The sequence below is a fragment of the Manis javanica genome, chromosome 12 (genome assembly GCF_040802235.1).
Source record: "Manis javanica isolate MJ-LG chromosome 12, MJ_LKY, whole genome shotgun sequence".
NCBI lineage: Eukaryota > Metazoa > Chordata > Mammalia > Pholidota > Manidae > Manis > Manis javanica.
In genome coordinates this window covers 107,270,239-107,282,444 of record NC_133167.1, presented here as the reverse complement: position 1 = coordinate 107,282,444, position 12,206 = coordinate 107,270,239, and the positions used below count along the sequence as shown (strand labels likewise).

At 48.2% G+C, this 12,206-nt stretch overlaps 1 long non-coding RNA gene across 3 annotated transcripts in view; it reads left to right on the top strand.

The window, feature by feature from the left end:
• Positions 1-2,104: 2,104 nt before the first annotated feature.
• Positions 2,105-12,206, top strand: part of LOC108391952 (uncharacterized) — a 13,259-nt gene continuing 3,157 nt past the window's right edge. The window contains exons 1-2 of one of the 3 annotated variants that reach the window (XR_012124065.1): positions 2,105-2,235; positions 2,667-2,838. This is a non-coding gene — a long non-coding RNA (uncharacterized lncRNA). The other 2 variants (XR_012124064.1, XR_001851892.3) reach the window with 2 other exon arrangements.

Genomic DNA, 12,206 nt, shown 5'->3' with positions numbered 1-12,206 from the left:
GCCCACAACTCTGACATGGTCCAGTCTGCGTGGCCCTTTTGCTGGTTACTAGCCACATTTTATGGGGATGAGAAGCAGTGACACCCCTGGGGTGGTTTTCCCTTGGTGACAACAGTGGCAGCGGCAGGGAGCCTCCCCAGTGACATACAGGCACGGAGAGCCCTGGTGTCACTGTCGTCCCACGGGACTGCATCTCATGGGTTCTAAGATACATATGGCAAGATCTGGAAAATTTGTCATTTAAAATTCTTTGACATTTTTGTTTTGGAGATGAAATGACCAAATTTGACTTTATTCAGCCAAGCCTATCTATGAAGTATGACAAAAAAAGTAATTCTAGAAAGAAAAGACAAGGTGACATCAGCAAGATGGAGAGCTAGCGGGTCCCAATGCTTGTCCACCACAGAAACAGCAAAAGCAACGGATAGGCCACTGCAAACTGATGCAAACAGCTCCCGGAAAGGCCTGGACTACAGAGAAGAAGTGGGAAAACCCTGCAGGTGGGGCGGGAGAGGGGCAGGCGGGAGGGTTGTAAGTCACGGGGCAGGAACAGGCACAGAACACCTGGCTCCCTCTTCTGCTGGCTCAGTCGTCACTGGCCCCTTCTGGTGTCGGGCTGCAGGACAAGACGCCGCCTTTCTCCAGGAGGACTGTTCACTGAGGCCAGACCTCGGTTCATCCTGGGTAAATGGACTCAGACAAGGTCCCTATTTGTCCAGCCAGGGGACCAATTTGCCCTGAGCCAGGCCTCAACTGAATTTAGGCTCAACTGGAGCTGGGTTAATGGCTGTGGTCAGTAAACTATCCTCAGGCAGAGTGGTGCAGAGATGCCCACATGCCTGCTGCGGTTCCCACCGCCACTCAGTGTTCCATACCTGAGCCAAGATGGGAGCCCAGCCTCGTGCCCACGTCTGTGTGAGTGTGAGTGCTTGAAGCTCTGCCCCACGCTGGCCGGGTTTGTTCATTCCCAAACCAGAGGCAGTCCCCATTGGACTCTCGGAATGTCCTCGCAGTCCTGACTGGCTTGGTCTCTATTTCCTCCTCCACGGGGCTGGCACCGGGTTCCTGGTGTCCATCCACCCTCGCCGCACCCCAGATGTCATCAGGAACTTTCTGGCCTGTGAGTGTTTAAAAATGTTTCTTACCTCTTCACACGCCAGAGATCACCTTCTTCTACAGAAACTTTCCACATAAATTTCCGCCAAGGCACACAAGGGTTTCAACATGGCCAGAAAGGAACCTGAGAATTAAATATACAAATATCATGGGTGAGGAAAAAAAAACCTTAAAATTACCCTAATCAATGGAAGAGTTCATGGAAATCCTTCCAACATTTTTCTTCCTCATGTCCTGAAGCCAGGAATCATGCTCTGAACAAAGGGATTTTTAAAATAATTTCATAATTTACTGTTACATTAAATTAATGTTATTTTAAGTCATTTAAATAACTAACATGACTAAGGCTTAGTTATTAAAATCTCTATGCCCCTTGACTCACATGAATCCCTCAAAATGTCATCAGAGACATCAAAGAGACTACTGATGTGCCTCAACTATTTATCCTTACACAGTGATTTGCTGAAATAAAATCCATCCAAAAAATAAGACCTTTGTAAAGTCTTTGGGCACTTTTTCATATCACCAGATTATTAATATCTTAGTCACAGGTGCTTACCTGTTTAAAATATTTTGAAATTGTTTTACTGTGGACTGAAACCTAAGTAAAATACTGATCAAATATAGGACATTCACAAAGTTAGCAATTTGTTGTTCATTATCCTTATTATCATGAAAATTTTTAAATGAGGAATCACTGTTAAATAGCAGTTCCAAAGACATTTGCTTGACCCCAGTACAGAAATCGCTCTACTGGCTTATTTCCATTAAGAAATAGTACCAGTTACTCCTTTCATTAAAAGTATATCAAATTTCACAAACGGCCTCCTCATTTACATGTATCCCTGTAAGTAAGATACACCCCAAGCACTAAGTGAAGAGCGGTGTGTTTTCGCCACGTCCCGCGGAGGGAGAGGCATTCACACCTGATGCGCCCGCCACGGCCACCAGGTGGCGCCGAGAGCCTGTGGCGTTGGCACCAAGGAGCCATCAGAGTTGCTGCCAGGCCCGTGGTGGGCGAGCACGAAGGGGGACAAGGAGCGGTGGGGCCGGATTTACCATAAACTGCAAGAACTGTAAAAATGGCGTCCTATACTGTGCATCGTGGCAGCTGACAAGGTAGATAACAAAACCATGTCACGTACCTTTTATATATTAACATATGCATGTCAAAGTTAGAAATAACTGAAAACCAGTGAATCAACCAAGTAGCAGCTAGTAAAAGTTTAGCGAGCCAGGACTCAAGCCAAGCACGGCTCGAGGCCGAGGCCGTGATGGGAGCAGTGCCTGATGAGGCCTCACAGAGGTTGGTTGTATCAGCCTTTCCTTCAATGGCAGGGGGCTGGTGTAGGTGACCTCCTGTCGGCCTCGGGGAACAGCTAAGATCTGCTGTAAAGGATCTGCAGAGGCATAAACGAGAAATGACCCAGTAAGTCACTCTTACTTCCTAAATGGCTTCGCTGGTATGACTAAGTGGTTTTTCATGGAATTTTCAAGGCTGGTCTCCATTTGTGATTTAACAGGTGTTCCCACTACCGTCATTATTGCAGTTGCTGGGCGGGGCAGAGAAGCCTTCACACCTGATGTGTCCCCGTGACTACCGGGTGGTGCTGAGAGCCCATGGCTGGGTTCTGAGCGATCAGACGTTGAGAGCAGCGGGCCGGGCTGGGCTGGGCGGAACCAGGACCTCACGGAGGACTCAGAGCTGCCGCCACCTCGAAGGTACTGATTGAAAGGTCTCCACTCCCTGTGCTGGGAGGGCGAGTGACGGAGGGCACAGAAGGAGCAGGGCTCTTTGGACTGAACTCGTGGAGGAAGGGGCTCCTGGGCCGGGGGTGCGGGGTGATAAACACCGGGACAAGACAGCGTTGAGGGGGCATACCATTAATTCCAAAGACGTAAAAACAGCCTCTGCCAGGCACCCAAGCGGCTGGCCAAGGACAGTGTGATTAGAGAAACGCGGCCCAGGTTTGGTCTCCAGGTGTCTGCAAGGTACTGCAGACAGTTCGACATTGGTCTCGGCAGAGTTTCTACCAGTTTTCTTTGAATTGTGTTGTAATCGGACGTGAAGTGCAGAAGGCTGTGTAGAGGTCAGGAGCTTGTAAGTGAGGCCACGCCCAGAGGGGGTGGGCACACCGGCTCCCCGCCCCACATCCTGTGGGGACCGTTCGCAGGGACGGCTTTTTGCTTGGTGTCCGGCACCCCCACCACGTGTAGCGGCTGCGTGGCGTGTCCCTCATCCTGGGAGCCTCTGAAGCTTCCCCCAGCCGGTGGGGCGCAGCACAGAGGCGGCAGCCCCGGGCCCGCGGGATCTGATCACACGCACGTGCCGGCACTGCCCACTCCCCCGTTTCTGTCCAAGAGCAGGTGAGCCGCGCAGGTGCGGCGGGGGGCGGGCGGGGGAGCGGCCGCTGGCCCACCTGGGGGAGGCTGTGCAGGGGCCCAAGGGCGGCGGCCGGTCCCTGACGCCCGCAGAGAGCGCAGGGGGTCACTTGCCATGCCGAGTGTCAGGCTCAGCAGGAGCCCACGTGGAATTCACTTAATTTCTTGATCTGTCTTGGTGGATATTCTAACGCAAAACTTGCTTTTAGGTAGTGAGAACTTATTTACTCTTATACTCGGATATTTTTTTGGTTTAATTTGTACATTATAATCTTTTATTGATAAAAATATATGTATTTTGCTTAATTTTCAATGTAACCCTAAAAGGTTATCATTAATTCCACATCTCCTTCCATATTTCAGCAATGATAATGTGTATTTACAGTATGTCCCTGTGTTAAGTGTTGACACGTTACCTCTGCAGGGATGGAAGCACACACACCTGAGGGAGACACACGGCTGCTGTTAGTTACGCTGGCATTATTTTTCCAGTGTGAATATAGAATATTATTAGGCAAAAGTTTCTTAAGCAGTTGAAGTTTTCTCCCAGAATTCAGGTTCATTCTGAACACAATACATATAACGTCAGGTTTTTCAGTCGTTGCAAGATAACCAAGCCTGTCGCACTGCATCTCTTATGAAGGAAACAGGAGGGCGCTGTCGTCTTCAGGGGCGCCTGCCAGAGCTGGGTGCCCCCGCACACCACTGCCCAGTCCCTTGTCACACAGCCCCTTCTCTTATCACCGCCTCTTCCAGCTCCTGGACACAACATGGTCCGTTTCTCCTGCCCCAGGGGAACTCAGTGTGCTGAATCCCTGCCGTCAGCCCCTGCCCGTCACCGTCACTGCCCAGGTTAATCCCCAGGGACCCATTTTAATACTATTTGCCGAGACCCCAGGTGCTCATGTGCCTGTGCCTGTGACCTTTGAATGTGCCTCTGATCAGGTGCCTGCCCGCCTCACGGCTGCATCTGACAGCACACGACCAAGATACAGATTCTGGTCTAATTATAGAGTCACCAGTCTCTAACTGGTTTTAAAATATATTCAAATAATCTTCTTGGAATCTCTCAAGGCTGGCCTTTGTCCTCTTACTATCCACTGTCACAGGGATGGCATGCATTTCTTTAATTTCCTCCACTGTTACCTTTATGAGAGCAGCAATGTCTTAAAGCTCACGTGTAGGTCTCCCTTGAGAGGTGTAATTTCGGCTTGTGTGTGGTACAGGCACCTAACATGAAATATATATCAAACCTATTAACTTCTCTTCCAAGAAAAAATTTCTTTAGTCTCCAGTCTTAGATAATGCCTCTACTACATATCAAGGGAATAATATTGGACACGATCCTCAGAACCACACAAACGTGACCAAGAATTGTTCTCTCTACACTGATGTCAGGTTTTCAGTGCTATTGTAAATAAGGAACTTTAAATTCCAATTGTTCACTGTTTTTACAGAGGTAAGCAATTGATTTTTAAAACCTCCATCCTTTTTTATCAGTAATACTGGAGAGTTGGCTTGATTTCAGTTAGACTTTCCCAAGTTGTGGCCCTGATAAAGCTGAACATTGAATTTCAGGGATTCAGCAGGACACACGGAAGGGGTGCGGGCTTGTCCGTCACCTGAGCACCAAGCGCCCTGAGCTGCGTTTGCCCAGGTCGAGGAGAAGCCGGGGCCGCCGTCGGGTGAGTGGGGCGGGACGGGGTCGAGTGCGAGCGCAGGGCCGGTCCTCGGGGTACGTGTGCGGGTCTGGGGCTTCCGGGGAAAAGTCCCGGGGCAGCTCGGGGCGGACACCGTGTGCCGCCGGCCGGGCCCGGGCCCCGCGTCCCGGCAGCGCGAGGGGCGCGCGGGCTTGTCCCCGGTGCGGGGCGGCGGGAGTGTCACTCCGCGTTCAACACGGACTGAGTTCTAGCTGGTTTCCGAGCGGCGCCCACGGGCACCCGCCCGGCACCCGGGTGCACGGCGGGCAAGGCTGTGCTCGCTTCCCGGGACGCGGGCAGACGCCGTTTCCCGCCTTCATCTCCGCGGCTTCCGGGGAATCGTGGAGACAAGTCTCCCCAGGGGGACGCAACTCAGTTTTTGTCTCGGGATTCTATTTGGTTTTATTTATGTGGAACTTTATTCCTTTTTAAATTGAGATATATGCAATAAAACGCAACAAGCGCAGTGCCCAGCGGGATGAATGCTGGAGGGTGCGCCCTCGTGTAGTACCCAGCAGGTCAAGACCCCAAACATCCTCGTTTATTTTTTCCCCTTTTGTCTGTTTCGCTCGTCTCCCTGGTGCCTTCCCTTAGGGCCCGCCGTTCTCCTCTCTGTGTTTATGAGCCTGTATCAGCCCGCTTCCTTTGTTTTGTTGCTTAGATTCAGCATATAAGTGAAATTCTACTGTATTTGCCTTTCTCTGACTGACTGACCTCACTGGGCATGATACCCTCCAGGCCACCCATGTTGCTGCAGGCGGCAGGATTTCGTTCTGTTTTATGGCTGAATAATATTCTACTGTATACATGTACCACATCTTTATTCATCTACTGGGCATTTGGGTTGCTTCCATATCTTGGCTACTGTAAAGAATGCTTCAGTAAACATAGGGGTGCATGTATCTTTTCCAGTGAATGATTTTCACTTCTTCTAGTAAATTCCCAGAGGCGGAATTGCTGGGTCATAACGTAGTTTATTGAGATACCTCCCGACTGCTACGCACAGTGGCTGCACCAATTTGCAATCCCACCAGCAGCACACGAGGGTTCCCTTTCCTCTCCATGCCCGCCAGCACTTTATTTCTTGTATTGTCGATATTCGCCACTCCGACTGGTAGGAGGTGATGTCTCCTGATGGTTTTCATTTGCATTTCTCTGGTGATTAGTGAGGTTGAGTATCTTTACATGTGTGTGCAGGCCATCTGCATTTCTTTGAAAAAAATGTCTACCCTTTTTTTTACTGGGTTATTGCTTATGGTGTTGAGTTGTGAGTTCTTTGTATTATTTGGATGTTAGTCCTTTATCAGATACATCATTTGCAAATATTTTCTCCCGTACAGTAGGTTGCCTTTTTGTTTTGTGGATGGTTTTTGCTGTGCAGAAGCTTTTGAGTTTGATATACTACCACTTGTTTATATTTGCTTTTGTTTCCCTTGCCCAAGGAGACCTGTCCAGGAAAAGATTACTAATATTAATGTTCAAGAGTGTACTGCTTATGTTTTCTTCTACAAGTTTTATGCTTTGAGGTCTTATATTTAGGTTCTTAATTCATTGACGTTTATTTCTGTGTATGGTGTTAGTGACCCAGTGTTCCCAGTGCCATTTGTTGAAGAGACTGTCTTTTCACTATTGTATATTGTTGCGTCCTTTGTTGTACATTAATAGACCATGTAAGTGTGGGCTTACTTCTGGGTTCTCTATTCTGTTCCTTTAACATATGTGTATTTTTGGGCCAACAACACACTGTTTGGGTTACTGTATCTTTTTAGTACCATTGAAATCAGGGAAGTGATAGATTCAACACCACTCGTCATTCTCAAGATTGCTTTGGCTGCTTAGGGTCTTTTGGGCTTCCATACACATTTTAGGAGTATTTGATCTAGCTCTTTAAAAAATGTCATTAAAAGCTTATATTGCAAAACAAAACGTTAAAAATTTGAATAAATATATAAATGGAAAAAAAAAAGCTTATATTGCTTTGCATTTGGGAAGCAGAGTGTTTTAATTATTTTGATGGACATGCATTGAATCTGTAGACTGCTTTGGGCAGCACACCTATTTTAATAATATGAATTCTTCCTGTGTGTGAGCGTCGGATATGTTTCCATTTGTGTTATCTTCAATTACTTTATTAATTGTTTTATAGTTTTCATAGTACAGGTCTTTCACCTCCTTGGTTTAATTTATTCTAGGTATTTTGTTCTTTTTTGATGCAGTTGTAAATGGGGTTGATTTCTTCTGTTAGTCCATTATTTGTACATAGAAACACCACAGATTTCTTTTTTTCATTTTCTGTCGAATTTTTTTTTTCCTTTTTTTAAAATTAAGGTATCATTGATATATAGTCTTATGCTCAGGTCACAGATTTCTATATAGTGATTTGTGTATCCTGTGACTTTACAGAATCCATTATTAATTCTTACAGTTTTTTTTTTGTGGAGTCTTCAGGGTTTTCTATATATGGGGTCATGTCTCCTGCAAATAGTGACACTTTAGTTCCTCCTGACCAACTGAGATGCCTTTTCTGTTTCTTATCTTATTGCTGGGGTAGGACTTTCAGATCTACACTGAATAAAAATGGTGAGAGTGGACATCCTCGTCCTGTGCCTCCTCTGGGAGGAAAAGCTCTCTGTCTTTGCCAGTGAGGGTGATGTGAGGTGTGGGGTCATCACATGGGGCCTTTTCTTATGTTGAGGTGTTTCCCCCATGTCCACTGTGGTGAGAGATTTTATTACAAGTGGATGTTGAATTTTGTCGAAGGCTTTTCCAGCATCTATTGAGATGATTAGTTTTTATCCTTCCATTTAAAAAAAATATTTGCCATATTGCTTATATTGCTTTGCTTTGGGGAAGCAGATTATTTTACTTATTTTCTTCTTCCTTCTTGCCGGGTATCTTTCTCTCTCCCTTGCCCTCCCCCAGCCTCCCCCATCCCCCTTGCCCCCCTTCCCACCTCCATCCTCCTCCCCCGTCCTGCACTCCTCCCTCCCCATCTCCCCTCCTCCCTTTTTTTCATGGAGGTTCACACAATAAACTGCAGAAGAGTTAGCGTCCCCCTTGGGCAGGGAGTGTCTTTTCGTATCCCCTCAGTTCCAGTGTGTGCGTGACTTCAGGCCTGAAGTGAGTCTCTTCAAGGCAGACAGCACATAGTTGGGTCTTGCTTTGTTATCCATTCAGATACCCTATGTCTTTTGATTGCAGCGTTGAGTCCATTTACCTTTAAGGTAATTATTGCTACGTATGTACCCACTGCCATTTCATTAAATGTTTCCTTGTGGTTTTTGTCACACCTGATCTTCCCCTCTTGCTTTCTTTCCTTGCACATTATGACTTGTTAGTGTTATGGTTGGACTCTATTTTTTGTCTGTCTGTCGTAGGTATTTGGTATTTGTGTATGACTGGGTTTATATTTGACGCCATATGTATACACCAGTCTATGGCAAGTTGATGGTCAGTGATGGGGAATACATCTTAATAGCACTGCATTGTTTCATTCCACCTCCCCCACATTTCATGTTTATGAAATCTGCTTTTATACTTTTTTATTCAGTGACTGATTTTACTACTATTGTCATTTAGCCTTCAGACTAGCTTTAAAGTGGTTGGTCTACCGCCTATGCTCATATGTTTGCTTTTGCCAGTGAAATCTTTCCCTTCATGATTTGCTTTCTTCCAGTCAGAGTCTTGCCCTTTCCTCCTTACCAAGTCCCGTTACCTATCTTGCTGGGTGGTGGTCAGTGGTGGCGGAGTCCTGGGTTCACCTGGGAAGCTCTTCCATCCCTCCTTCGGTGCTGGATGCTGACCTTGCCAGGCAAGTTGTCCTTGGTTGAAGGACATTTCCTTTCTGCACTTGAGTGTGTCGTGCCACTCCCTTCTGGCCTGTAGAATTTCTGCTAAAGAATCAGCTGATTAGCCTTATGGGGTCTCCTTTGATGGTAAGTCATTGCATTTCTCTTTCTACTTTTGAGATTCCTTCGTCTTTGATATTTGATATTTGAATCATGTGTCACAGTGTGGGCCTCCTTAGGTTCACCTTGTTGGGGACTGTCTGGGCCTTCTGACCTGGATGGCTGTTTCCTTCCCTGGATTGGGGAAGTTTCCCTTTTTTGTTGTTCAAATAAAAGTTTTCCACCCCTTCCTCTTTTTCTTCTGGGGTACCTATAATGCAAACGTTACGGTGTTAGAGGTTGGCCCTGAGCTCCCTTATTCTATCCGCATCCTTTTGTCTGAGCTTGAGTGCTTTCTGTGACTGGGTTTCATACTGCTTATCTGTTCACCTGCATCCTAGCATCTGCGGTCACATGACAGAGGACAAAATACATTCCTCTCAAGTCTGGTGATCATCCTCATAGCCATTACTATACATTTTCTACTGGGTAAAGTGCTTAATTCTCTTTCTTTTTCTGGTGTTCTGTCATGTTGTGTTTTTTCAAGCATACTCCTCTGTCTCATGTTGACTTTGTGTGTTTGTTTCTGTAAGTTAGGTGAAAGTCTATCTCCCTGTTTTGAAGCCATGGCATCATGTATGAACATCCCCTGGGTAGACCGCATCTGCCTGGTGTTTTTGGCTGGATGGCTGGGTGGTCTTGAGCCATGATTTCCCAGGTTGGGGGCTCCCAGGGAATTGGCCAGCAGTCTCCCCGGTGGGCACCATCCTGGGCTCTGCTGGCAGTGGCCAGTGTTGAAGGGGTGTTCTCTGGGGGGTTCCTGGGTAGGCAGTGGGCCTGGAGCTTGCTAGTGGGGTTCCTGGTGGGGAAGGGGCCTAGTCCGGGAGTGTTCCAAGTGGGCAATGGCTGGGGTTGCCATACAGGGGCCTAGTGTTGCAGCCTATAAGTTTCCCAGGTGGGCACATTGGTGCTGCAGTGGTGACAGACATGGGCTGAGGGGCAGACTACTTGGTGTCCCATTGGGCACTGGTCAGGGCCACACTGAGAAGGATGGGAGGGAAGGGATGCAAGAGGGTGAATCCACGTGGGTGCCATGCTAGTGCCACCGTGGTGGGACTGGTGGATCTCTGGCAAGTGTGTTTTGGCACAAGTGGGGCCTGGGAGATTGCCTTGGGTAAGTCTGGACTGGTGGGGGTGCCCCGACGCTGTTCCCGTCCACTCTGTCCGTATGTGGGGGAAGAATGTTAAGCAGCGGTGCTCTCCCTGTTTGTGTCCACACTAGCAGTGTGCGGAGGGGAGTGAACAATGGCACTCACCCTGCTCCCATCCCGCTGCTAGTGCGCACGGGCAGCGTGAGCCAACAGCGGCACTCACCAGCGCCTCTGGTCCAGTTCCAGCAGTTCTTCCACCATCTGGCATGTGAGTTCTGAAAATAGGTTTGTTACAAGAGTGCAGCTGCCCTCCACACCCTGAGCCAGTTTTCCTCCTGTGCCAGGGCAGGCCAATCTGCCCTCCAGCTCTCGGTGACAGCCCCCTCCGCAGGTCGGCCTTGCGGGCAGGGCTCCCTGGGTAACTGTCTCTGTCTCTCCTGCCATTTTTTATGTGGTCACCGTATCCCTGCCGTGCAGGTGCTGGCTAAGGCCTCAGTTTCTCTCAGAATGAGCTCTGTGCAGGTGCAGGTTCTGTGTAAACATGGGAAGAAGTGGGCTCAGGCTCTGTATGCAGCCTTGGACCTGCCTCCCTGTCAGGGGACTTTTAAATCTGGTGATTGTTCACTCTCACTCACTATAGGCAAAAAAGTGAAATCCTCAGATCTCAAATATAACAAAATAGGTACAAATTTGAAAGCAAAAAGTGATGAAACACCATGGAAAGTCACTAAAAGAGAGTGTTAGTGAATGGAGAGTCCTTGTCCGTGGCAGGCTGCTGAGTCATGTCCCAGCACGAGCGCAGGCCCCACCGCCGCAGCCCCGGGCCCACCCTTCCCTTCCCTTCCCGGAGACACTGCGGCAGAGGAGGTGACCCCTGGCTGGGCTGCCGGGTGGGTTTCCCGTTCAGTTGTGGCCCAGGATTACAGCTAAAGTCAACTATGGCATTGTGATATATGATGTCTTATCATAAGCAGATTAAATGAAGTAATAAGACAACCTGATTCTTAAGAATGAATGTATTTTAGTATAAACATGAAATAAGGAAGATTGGCAAAGCCAGACCTCCATTTATGAAATATCCTGTTTGCAAACATGATGCTATCTGTACTAAGAACCTGGTTCGTATGGCATCAATCGTTAGTATTCATGACTGCTCTAAAATAAAGGCACTAGGCCTACTTCACCCTTAAACTGAGTCCTAGAAGGTTTCAGTAACAAGATCCCGTGGGCTGTGGTGGTGGAAATCGGAACCCGTGGGCTTTGCCTCCAGGGCTGGAGTGTCTCGTCCCCAGCCTGTTCCCGTGAGACCTTGTGTGCATCTCCGTGTGTCCCTGCCTGGCCAGCCCTGCCTCCCGAGCCCAGGGCCAACACGCTGAATTTCGATTGGTTGTCATCCCCACATGTTGACTGTACAGTAGAATCACTTGTGGAGATTAAAATTTCTCATTTTGCGATTGTGCCTGGTTAGGAAGAGCAGAGATCAGCCCTGTTTCCTCTTGAGCATTCCCCTAGGGTTCAGTTCCAATCTTAGGCTTTGCTCAAGGGCAAAATGCGTCCAAGCCCTGGAGGCACAGCAGAACCCTCCTTTGTGGAAACTGGTTTTTGCCTGGGGAAGCGCACATTGAGTGAATAAAGGGAAGGCTTAATGTGGAGTCTGACAGGTTAGGGGTTTTTATCTTTGACTAGAGTTTTCTTTTCAGGATGGCTGTAGGGGGGCGGGGTGGGCACAGCAGTGGCTCTGTGTGGGGAATGAGCAGGTGCGTCACTCAGGACTGACCTGAACAAGATGCAGGGTGAACTTCTGCCCCCCAGTTAGGTCAGAGGGAACAGGCTGGATTTTTTCATGGAAAAAAATCCAAGCAGTGTTCTTGACCTGGGAAGGCAGATCTTTCTGTCCCTCTGGCCCCAAGTAGCTGCCCAGGGGCAGAGACAGGGCTGGGGACAATGCAGTGGTTACACCTGATGGCTAG